The sequence below is a fragment of the Protopterus annectens genome, chromosome 6.part1 (assembly GCF_019279795.1).
Source record: "Protopterus annectens isolate FY-2018-M chromosome 6.part1, PAN1.0, whole genome shotgun sequence".
Lineage (NCBI taxonomy): Eukaryota > Metazoa > Chordata > Ceratodontiformes > Protopteridae > Protopterus > Protopterus annectens.
Window position 1 is genome coordinate 429,554,941 of NC_056738.1, and position 11,209 is coordinate 429,566,149.

The 11,209-nt window shown below is 36.8% G+C and overlaps 1 protein-coding gene across 1 annotated transcript in view; it reads right to left on the reverse strand.

Moving 5' to 3' along the window:
• INO80D (INO80 complex subunit D) overlaps positions 1 to 10,383 on the reverse strand; it is a 1,521,357-nt gene extending 1,510,974 nt beyond the window's left edge. Inside the window, exon 1 of the mRNA XM_044075859.1 lies at positions 9,595 to 10,383. The gene's annotated coding sequence lies outside the window, so the exon portion shown is untranslated. The remainder of the gene's footprint in view (positions 1 to 9,594) is intronic.
• Positions 10,384 to 11,209: the final 826 nt, after the last annotated feature.

Here is an 11,209-nt window from a genome sequence, read left to right on the forward strand (position 1 = left end):
TAAAAGTGTTTACTTTACCATAATTTATCAATTCAAAAGCATTTTCAATACACTTATTTACCTTGCAAGTGACCCTGAAGAGTGTTGTACATTAAAAAGATGCAATACACTTATTTACCTTGCAAGTGACCCTGAAGAGTGTTGTACATTAAAAAGATGCAATAAGAATGCATTTACTGTAATTACAGCTGGTAAGGACAGGGGTCAGGGCAACATTTATTAAAATATTTCAGTCAGAACAAGTGTCCTAGCCAAACCACTTTTTTTTCCAAGACCGTTTTGTTTTAAAAAAGTCTTTTACAACAGGAGTATCATAAAATACCCCCTTTTTATTCAATGCGACACTAATTTTGCAGACCCAAAAATCTGAAAAAAAAAAAAATACTGCCATGAGTGAAGGGTCATCCTTCTTGGTAGGAATGAAGCTACATGTGCCCCCTTACTAAACATAAATTACATTACTGAAAGTGCTCTGTTAATGAAATGGGACTCAACCACAGTCACCCTTCAGTCTTATTAAGTTTTCAATAAAATTTTGAAAGTATTACTCAAATTGTTAATAAAGTATTATAGGATCATAGGTGGTTAATAGGATAATGGCCCTGGGCCCTTACAAACCTAGTCAAGAGTTTATCCCCAAAAAAAAAAACCTCAGACACCACCTGTCACCCCTATCAATGAGTGACAAAGGTAGAACCCTTGGGACAAATGTCTGACTTCCCATCCACTCAGGGTCAGCAAGGTACTCTGACGTGTAAGGGAAGTTTATTCCACAGACAGGGCAGCCTCTGGGAAACAAACCTGTCTCTCCAGCAGGTTTCGTTGATGTTGCATATTAGATTCAGGCCTTTTGAGGAGCATCTCCAGTAGGGCAGGGTCCAAGATTGCCTTGTAGGGAAGACACAGATCAACTCTGAGCAATCTGTATGATACCGAGTAGAGAGTGATAGTGATTTGAGCCTGTCTACATAGGACAGGTGTTAGAGGCCATGGATTCTCTTTTTGAGGTATTTCTGTGGCCTTTCCAGTTGGTACAGATGTTTGGAGAGGTACATACCAAATGGGGCGTTGTACTCAATTACTGATCTAATGAGGGAGGAGTACAGAGAGAGGTAATAACCTCCTTTTTTCTATATGCAATCATTTTACTTACGAGATGAACCAAGTAAAAGGCTTTTCTGACCACCGTCGATACATGATGGTCAAATGTGAGACTGTCAACCTGAGTACCCAGCAACCAGTATAAAAAAAGCTAAGCACTTCTCAAAACCAGAACAGTACACATACAGAAGTTTCCTTTTTCAATGTTACACACCAGGACAACCTAATGTCCCACACCTGGGACTTCCAAGATGGCTGCACACTGATCACCAAGTTTATTACAGTTTCCCCAATGTGACAATAACAATTGTAAAAAGCAAAAAGCAGTAAAAAAAAAAAAAAAAAACGACCAATATTGGTAAAGACAGCGAAAAAAATATGGAGTAAGAAACAGTAAATTAAACAGAAAAGGAGAAGAAAAATCTCTGCCCGAGAAGAACCTTGTAGCTGTTCAGCAAAGAGTACTTCAAAGTTTCATCCAGCAATTTTAGAAGAAAAAAATAAATAAATCATTTAGAGATGTTAAAAATAAGTGAAACACTGAAGGAATAAATATAGTCAAATAAAAAAATGGAGAAATAGAAACCTTTTTAACTAGTTATATGAATAAGGAGAAAAACTGCAAAAATCAGAAGCTACACTGAAGAAAAGACTGCCTTATTCTCCGGAAGAGAGGTTTCAAAAATAGGACAGTTAGAAGACAGAGTGCACAGAGACAACCAAAGTATTCCTGCTGTACCGGAGAAACAGAAAAGCATACTTCTCGACTGTACAGATTTTTGGTCTGTTCCTCATAAAATGTGTTTTTTTTCTGGAAAATCACTGAGGACTGAAGTCACTAAATGATGACATATTTGAATTTCAAACTTCATATCCTTCAGAAAATGCATGCTATCACAAACCTCTTATTCTAGCAACTTTATAGGTTGCTAAGAGTAGTATTTAAAATCTGCACCCCCCCCCCCCATTACTTTAGGTTTTGTCCAGATTTCTTGCTCTAAGAGACCGAGCGCTATGAACGGACTGTGTTATTTTTATGAAAATGCAAATAAGCAACTGAAGTGGTATTTCACATCAGGATTTATTAATTGATTGGGTGCATGCTCCATACCTGGTCAAGAGAAAGCAGCCAAGATGCAGTCATATTAGTAGAAATAGTTCCTCCTGACAAAATTGTGGAAGAAAGGAAAAATAAAATTAGGGAAAGCATCCCAGCAACTAGGGACCATCAAGAGGCAAGTGGTAGACTCAAGCTACTGCAACCAGCTGTCTTCAAAGTATCTTTCTTGGAGGATCGAAGATATTTTTGGATGCAGAACAAACAATGGAGGAGATAAAAAACAGTTTGCAAAAAGGAAGGAGACTCTGGTTCTCATTGCTCTGACAAATAAAACCCATAGAGAGAGTCTGTCAGTGAAACCTTTTCCATTGTTCCAAAGGAAAATGCTTGAGTGACAGAAAAAAGCACAGAAGCACTTTGGATTTGAACCAGAGACTGGTGTGGGGAGATAGAGAGGATTATGAAGAAGACAAGCAACATAGTGGAATCAGTGAATAAACAGGAGACTGTAAAGCATCAATCCCATTATATACAGGATTAGATGTGTGTGATACATGGCTTTGAAAGAAGTGGTTGAGAAAAAACTGGAATTTTGCTGACTGTTAAACTGGTTGATGAATAGTAAAGTATACACTTCATTTTGTCGGCTGGAGTGCGGGGAGTGCCTTCTGTGTGGAGTCTGCATGTCCTCCCCGCGGTTGGGTGGGCATTCGAAAAACATGCGTAAATGGGCGTGCCTTCGTTGAAGGTTGGACGTCGAGCTGGCACCTCGGCGTTTGTGAAAATCTACTGCCAATCATTAGCAGACCGGAGTTCCTCTGTGGCGACCCCTAACCGGGAAAAGCCGAAAGACAACAACAACAATTTGGAAGGACAAGGGATTGAAAACAGTAAAAGTAAGTAGAACAGTTTTTGTTTTTACTTGTATAAAAAAAAAATCCAAGGATATAAACTGGATGTTACTGTAAAATATTTCTGTAGGGTGCAGTCAAGGATACTTATGTGACATGGGGGGGGGTTCTTATCACTAACCACTGTACATGTTAAATGGGGTGCAGCTTCTCAGCTGCTTTCCATGAGAGATCTCAGTATAGTGGGATCTGGAATTACCCCCACTGTTTTGTGGACTTGAGGATGGTATAAACAATTTGCAAGGGGTGCAGGGGAACTTGTCTCCTGTAAAAGAACACTTTTGGATCCTTTTAGATTAGGTCTTAAAGAACACTTGCTTTACGTTTCCTCAATACAACCAAGGTAAACTGAATACCAAAATGCCAGAAATGTAATTAAAATACTTTATAGATGAAAGCACTCAAAAATAAAGTCCAAGACTTCATCTATGGAGGCACATCACTAACTTTTCAGATTTACAGGTTTCTGTATTTTATAAGTTTGACCTCTTGCTACTCCTTACATTTACCTACCAGACCTACAACAATCTTGTCAGATTACATTTTAAGGTCACCTGTCCTGATCACCACACAGGGAGTAAGAAAGGTCGAGAGATGAAAGACTGATGATGTGTGTAATGTTTATGTTTGCACTTAGCATGTTTTATAGTTTAACATGGTTAAGCAGCTTTTATTTTGGAAAATTTACTGTTGGGTGTATTGTTTTAGAGACATTGGTCCAAAATTTCAAAAGCAGATTAATACTAAACTACTCTCAGTGTCATAAGCAGCTGACCTAGGCACTGATACTCTCAGTTTTACTTCAAATAGTCCAAACACAGAATCAGAAACTCATATGAACAAAAGAAAAAAAAAACTTCTAATAACAGGCTTGATTGCTCTACCAGGCTGCAATGTAGCATTAAAGCCTATAGAGACTATTCATCAAGGCCAGAATTAAAGCATGCCTAAAATTCTGTACAGGGTCTTAAGACCTTTGTCTAGTGACACTAGAAGCAGCAAACTGCTTCCCTATGCAAGAGGAGGTTTGCAGTCAGAATGCAACCCCCATGTAAAAGTGCTAGAATCAAGGACATGTTGCACAAAAATGTGAGGTACTGATTAATTTCCCTAGGTACTTCATTCACTTAACATAGTGGATAACACAGAAAGCATGGTAAATCACTGACAGGACAGTTGACAAAATAAAAAAGATAACAACAATTAAAAAAAAAAACACATTAAGGCACACAACCATTTACTGTTCTGACAAATCTAACTGTGGCTGCCATAATAACCTATACACAATGAAAAGAATGCCAACAGCTGCTACCATCCCTAAGGCTTTCACCATCATTTTGTTTGCATTTCTCTCACCTGTGAGCATTTCATCTTCCTCCAATTCCTCTTCCAGTAAGCAAAAGTAAAACACTGTAGATGACTACATACAAGTTACTTCCCCAGACCAAGAATCTAAACACTCGACAAGCACTGAGGCAATACTTCATAAAATTAAGAGAAAAATTACACAAAATCTGTACTTTCAACAAGATAGAACAATCTATATGTTGTTGTTGTTGTTGGTCTTTCGGCTTTTCCCGGTTAGGGGTTGCCACAGCGGTCTATATAAAGTGTGAAAAAAATTAAGCAATTTACAAAACAAAAAACAGTGCAATCACTTAGGACAATTACAGAATCAAACAATCAATCTTAGAAGTGTGCTCATTTTATATTGTATACTTAGTATCTGCTATAGAATTTCCTGTCTGCTCTCTCTTACATATAACGCCTAGACAAAAAAAATGCCCCTCTTCCTCAAGCTGGAATATGGGCTTCCATTACCGTCTTTCACAGCCTATAACACACACACACTACAAATTGCAAAAAATAAAAAAATGTATATTCTTAGTCAAACACTGCATCCTGTAAAAGATTCTGAAACAGCTCCAAATAAAAGAAAGACCCACCTATCTACTCGGTGCTCTGCTATACAAAATATTAAAACAAGATTATAACCATCCTTTGCATGCAAACATACTCCTTAAGAAACAGCCACAAAGACATCATCTCCCTAACATGGCCCTCTTTTAAAACATTTGCTGGAGAAAGTGTCCTCTACAGATTAGGCCCAAATCTATGGAAACTAACTCTCAGCTGAAAAAGTGTCAAGATTCACTTCTAGGGTTCAAAACGACTTGCTTGGATCACCTCCACAATGATGCAGCATTAAATGTTTTAAGGATAACTGTTAACAGAATTCACCAATAATCTAACATAACCTGTTCCTGGGTAACCATTCCATCCCTGCAGGTTGTTGCTACGTTTATGCATGATAACTGTATATACTGCACATGTACTTCTTAAAAGCGTGGTAGAAGCATTAATATCACAACAATGAGAAAACAAGGATACGACTTTTAGGTATTTCTTTGAAAGTCTCTATTGCTTCTTTTTAGGACATATTTCTGCACATATTACACCTATTTATATCAAATAATTTAATTATGACTGTACTTTCATGTGCTGAATTTATACACTCTGCACGCCTGCCTTTGTGCCAGAGTCATGGCAAGAAAAGAAGTTTCAGACCAGCCCATCTACCCAATTACCAACACAAATGAATGTTTTTTTCTATAAATATACAAAACAAACTAGAGCACTGGACATAAAGAAGTGGTTGAAAATATTGTATATAGTTTTTCTAAAGAATAATTCAAAAAAGGGGGGAGTGATGGTGAAGGGAGTGGATATTAAAGAGCAGTTATTTAAAATGATTTTTTTTTGTTTATATGAAGAAATGATAAAGGGCAGGATCTGGGAAAGTAGTAATCAAATAATACTTGGGGTATGGGAACAGGTGCACTTTATTTTAATTCTGACCTGGATTTCATCATATGAACAATTTCTTTTCATGATGGAGTGAAGAAGTTTCCCAAAGTTTTGGGACAGTGAAACAAAAGGCCTGAGGTACACAATTTTGTCCACTGTGTTTGAAATGAGGATCCTGAGGGAAACTGATATAGAAGAGCAGTTACTGAACCCAAGTTTTAAGCAACCAGCTAAGAAGGAGAATAACTTCAGTATTAGCAGTCTAAAAACAAGGGAGCCTTTGCTTAGCAAGAGGAAGGCAGTAGAGTTCTCTTTTGGGAGATAGCAGCCATGTTTGCAGGTTTATTACCCTAACTGTAGGTAAGGCTGAAATGTTTTGTAATGCTACAGACTACTTGCTTGATTGACACCTTTACCAACTGTGCATCTGTCCAGTGAGTAAAACTCTAAATCTATAGTCAACCAGAAGACTAGTCCATCAGTTTTAGCCCTTTTATACTAATGTCACACTAAAAGTCTAAACACTGGTTAAACCACACACAGATACCAGGAATGCCTTGTGATCTCTAGCTTATCAGTTTTACATGTGATGTGCCAGTTGGTAGGTAGGTACCGGTCCACTTTCTTAGTTAAGAAAAAACACCAAGAATGTGAAGTACTGTAAAATGCTACTACATGTAGGAAACCTTTCTGAAACAGAAGCAAGCCCATTTATTTATTTATTTATTTTACATTTGTTGACCAGGTTTGTCTGACTGAGCTGAGTAGCCCTTTTTCAGCGGAGGCGGAGGCCCAGGAAGAAAAGCTCCAACAAGTTATACAAATTATCATTTACAAGAAACAATCAGCAGCAAAAGAAATTTCTTAGTTTACACAATAACATATAAAATGGCAGAACAGTAAATATTGACATTTCAAAAACTGAAGTTTTGACAATAAGCATAAAAATAAAATTGTAGTAGTCAGCAAAGATAAAGAACATACAATGTTCAAAACAAATGCGAGCCAGCTGACCAGGCCAAAATAAAAACTGAAGTTTTGACAATAAGCATAAAAATAAAATTGTAGTACGGTCAGCAAAGATAAAGAACATACAATGTTCAAAACAAATGTGAGCCAGCTGACCAGGCCAAAATAAAAACAATCAGACAGGATCCAAACAAATTGCCCCCAAAATGAAATAGGCTAAACCACAACATGGAAGCTGCACATGTTTTTCAATTCATTGCAAGCTAGATGCTCCAAAATGGAGAGTCACATAACACTTGTAAATCACTATGCTTTAAATCATCATATATATTTTTTTATTTTACATACATTTTGATCAATGGGCTGTCTAACCGACTTTAGTAGGACAAGGGTAGAAAAGTTCCAATTAATCACACAGAAAAAAAAATTACAAACTGTGGTACTGCACAGTACAGAGCAGTCAAGTAGGTCATGCTTATTACAAATACCACATGCCATACTGTTTTATTGTAATAAAACATATAGGTTTCAATATAAAAATAAAAATACTACGCATATCCAAAGAAACAACATTGTCACATAGAATATGCAATATCATGGAACGGCAGCCTAGATAAAATATATAATATACGAAATTAGACATCAAAGCAAAAGCAAACATTTTAATACCATATTCAAGAGAATAAATTTGAAAATTATGGGTTCAAATACTTTTCAAATATCTACAACAGTTTAATTTTCAGATGAGATGTAAAATCTCTTATCTCTCTAAAGCAGTGATGCACAACCTTTTTGTGGGGAGGGCCACTACACGAATTCTTAATGCATCTGTGGGCCACATCAAAACAAAGTAAGTCATTATGAGTTAACATTGGGTACAGGTGACTGGCATTTTTTACTTAAGACAGCAGTCATGAAATTGCCTGTTTTCTACATCAACTTTGCATTTAACTTTATTCTGGCTTGCAGCCATGACTCATTACAAACTCTTGCAGAAGGTTACTACTGTTTACAGACTACAAGTTGTACAAAGAATAGTTACTTCTGCAGCTAAAATTAGAGGTGTGTGCAAATGCAATCAATTAGGTAAATAAGCATGTGCTGGAAAGTTTGTATGACTGGAGTAAGGCATAACATTTTTTTCACTTTTTTTAAAATTTTTGGTTACTCTCTGGGTGCCGGATGGTGTTGCATCAAAGGACGGATTTGGCCCCTGGGCCGGACGTTGTTGGAGTCTAAAGCACGTAATATGAGAATCTGAGACTTTATTACAAAAGCTGAATCAGAATAGAAAACAAAGTTCAATATTCTGTTTGACTAAAGACAATAAAACAGAACAGTCAGTCTTATGGAGAAAAAAAATTCAAAAAAGGTACAATTAAATAAACACTTAACATTCTATATGCACAACCTGTACCACAGCACATAATCACAGAGAGGAGCATTTTCTTATTCCCACAATAAAATGCTTTTATACACTAAACTTGATACAGTTAGTGATAATGATGCTTTATTTAAACTTAGTTTATGGAATACATAAAGTATGCATTCAGAAATAGGTATGACTTAAAAAAAAAAATATATATATATATATAAATTTGGGAGAGGCAAGGTTAAATCAGATGGCCAAAACCACAGCAGTTGATAGGTATGTTTTTTTTTATTTATTGTATGCACTTACAGGCTGGATGGATTGACGTGTCATTTACTCCAACAAAACATAGTAATTAGTTCGGTACCATAGATGCTCAAGAGAGCCACAATACAATGCATCTTTCAACGACTCTGATTGGCTTCCCTACACACAAACCTGCCAAGAAACTGCTTTTGGCATCTATCTGCAATTTTAAAATTCCAGGTGAAAAAAATCCCATCCTAGATCAACTCTGCCCAACATACTGTTTTGGTCTTTATCCCTCGTGCACTACATCTAAACTGACAGCAGCACATAAAATAGTACAGTCAGAAGATTGCTTTTATAAGCGCAACCTCCCTGCCTGTGGGGGGGGAATAGCAAAACCAAAGTCCCGCTACATGAAATGTTGAAAGTAAAACTGGATACAGGCTGATACAAAGGCAAAATTATTTGAAGATGCAACCTACACAGATGACAATGCACTACGAAGAGAAAAAAATACACAGTAAATTGTGTACCACCAAACGTGTGCAGTGGACGCTATAAGCTTAAAATAAAACTGAAAAAAAAAGATACCTCGGAAAACGTATGTACTTAAAAACGTTTTAATGAAGGTTACAAAACTTAAGACCGGTTTACAACCTCGACTGGGGGAAAGGGAGAATATAGACACTTTTAAAAAGTTCCAGAATGTGGAAGAATAACATTTTTCTCAATTTAATTGTACACTCAGTTTTTTTATTAGCTCGACTTAAGACATAAAGAAAAATAAACTAATTTTAGGCCCCGGGAGGCCCCAAACTTCTTGTAAAGAACACCATCCACTCCCTCTCCTAAGGTTTACCCGAATAGAAAAATATATTCAAAAGCTAATACAAGTTAACAAATAAGAAATAGCAGCGTAAATGTAATTAGGAAAAATAAAATACTATTTATCTCTTCAAACGTGTCTACATTCTACATAAAATATCATATTCAGGCCTGCACCGCCCATCCACTCCTCGATCTGAAGTCTTTAGCTTTAACGGCACCTGCCCAACATTGATAACGAATATTTTCCCAGCTACTGGCTGAGGATGTGAGCTGGGCCTAGGACTGCTTCCGCTTACCTTGAGCTGCTACTTGTTTCACTCGGTATCCGACAGCTCGGTAGGTTCCTAATACGACAAAACGGGCCGAAGGACTACAAATCCCTACTGGAAAGGGTGTGTGGTGACCGCGGTGTATGTGCTAACTGCAACTGGCTAAAGTTCCGTTCATGACTTTTTTTATTTTTGGTTTGGTATTAAACGGCCAGGGATCCCTGAATAATATTCTCCCGCAAAAAAGGCAGGGCTGCTGGGGGGTTTTACAAGACTACAAGCAGCCTCCTACAGCACCACTACAGGCACTGAGAGGACATAACAACAGGCAATGCTGTCTCTGCTGAAAAACAACAACTCACCTACCATATTGGAGACAGACCCCGGGCGCACTTTAATAGTAGTAATAATAATAACAATAATAATAATAGTCATAATCTCAGTTGATCTACTTGATGTGTTATCGGGCCGTGCTTGAATTCGTAACACGAAACAATATTTTGGTGGCAGAAACTCAAGCTGACTAGCAATAGCAACACGTGTGGAAAAACTGAAATGGTTTAAAGAATTAATAAAGTGTGGCAATATTTATAACTTTTAAGACGATGGCATGCAACTATTATGTAAGGAGTATTTTGCTGCTTTAAAAAAAATCAGGTATGGAAAACACTTCATAACATTTTAGTATGGGTATTTGTCTGCAGTTGCATAATGAAGAGTGGTCTTTGTTTAACCTTTTTTTGTAAGCAGCAGGGGGTATTGTGTTATGTAACATTGAAACTTGTCAAGAGTAGAATAGTTCCCATTGAAAAACCTAACGAGAAATGTACGTTTCTGTCATTCTTTTAGATTCCATAAGGTATTAGTGGCACCTGTCATTATTTTCTGTAAAAAAGGCGTGAATTTTAAAAAGATCGTATAAGCTGAAAACTTTTAAGGCTTTTCCTTAAGTATTTTTTAATGTAACATTTATTAATATGGGTTGTAAACTAAATAAAACACGTACTTCATAATTTGCCGTTATTTGGGACAATTCTGCTCTACTCATTGTTCTTAAGTGTATTGACTGAAAGCATTTAGTTTCATCTTGTCATTCTTTGTACACTTCAGATGTGCATACATTTAACCGTAAGTGTACGAATTTAAACACTGTGAGTTGCAGTTATAGTTTTTGCAGAACAATATGCCGTAAAGACAGATATTTTTATAATGTTTGTTTTCTTGTAGCCCCTTTCAGCTCTGGGAGTGATGTGAGCATGATGAGATTAAATAACACCAAAAACCATGCCTGGCATAGAGCAGAAACGGTTCTAAATGTAGGTGTGTCACACTAGTAGCATACTTCTTAACTGTCCAGATTTTTGCCTCATATTTTAGGTCGGTTTCTCAAAAAATTGTGGTTTTCAGGCAAATCACTGAGGAATGAAGTCAGAAAATAATGACTTAAATTTGAGTTTTAGACTTCATATCCTTTATAAAAGTCATGCTAGCGCAAAACCTGTTATTCTGTCAACTTTCTAAGTTTGTATGAGCAATCTTTAAACTGACCCTTTTGGGCCCTTGTCTCCCCATTATTTATAGCATTGTCCAGATTTCTTCCTCTTAAGAGGCTGAGAGGTGTGACAATCATGCTGAATTAAAC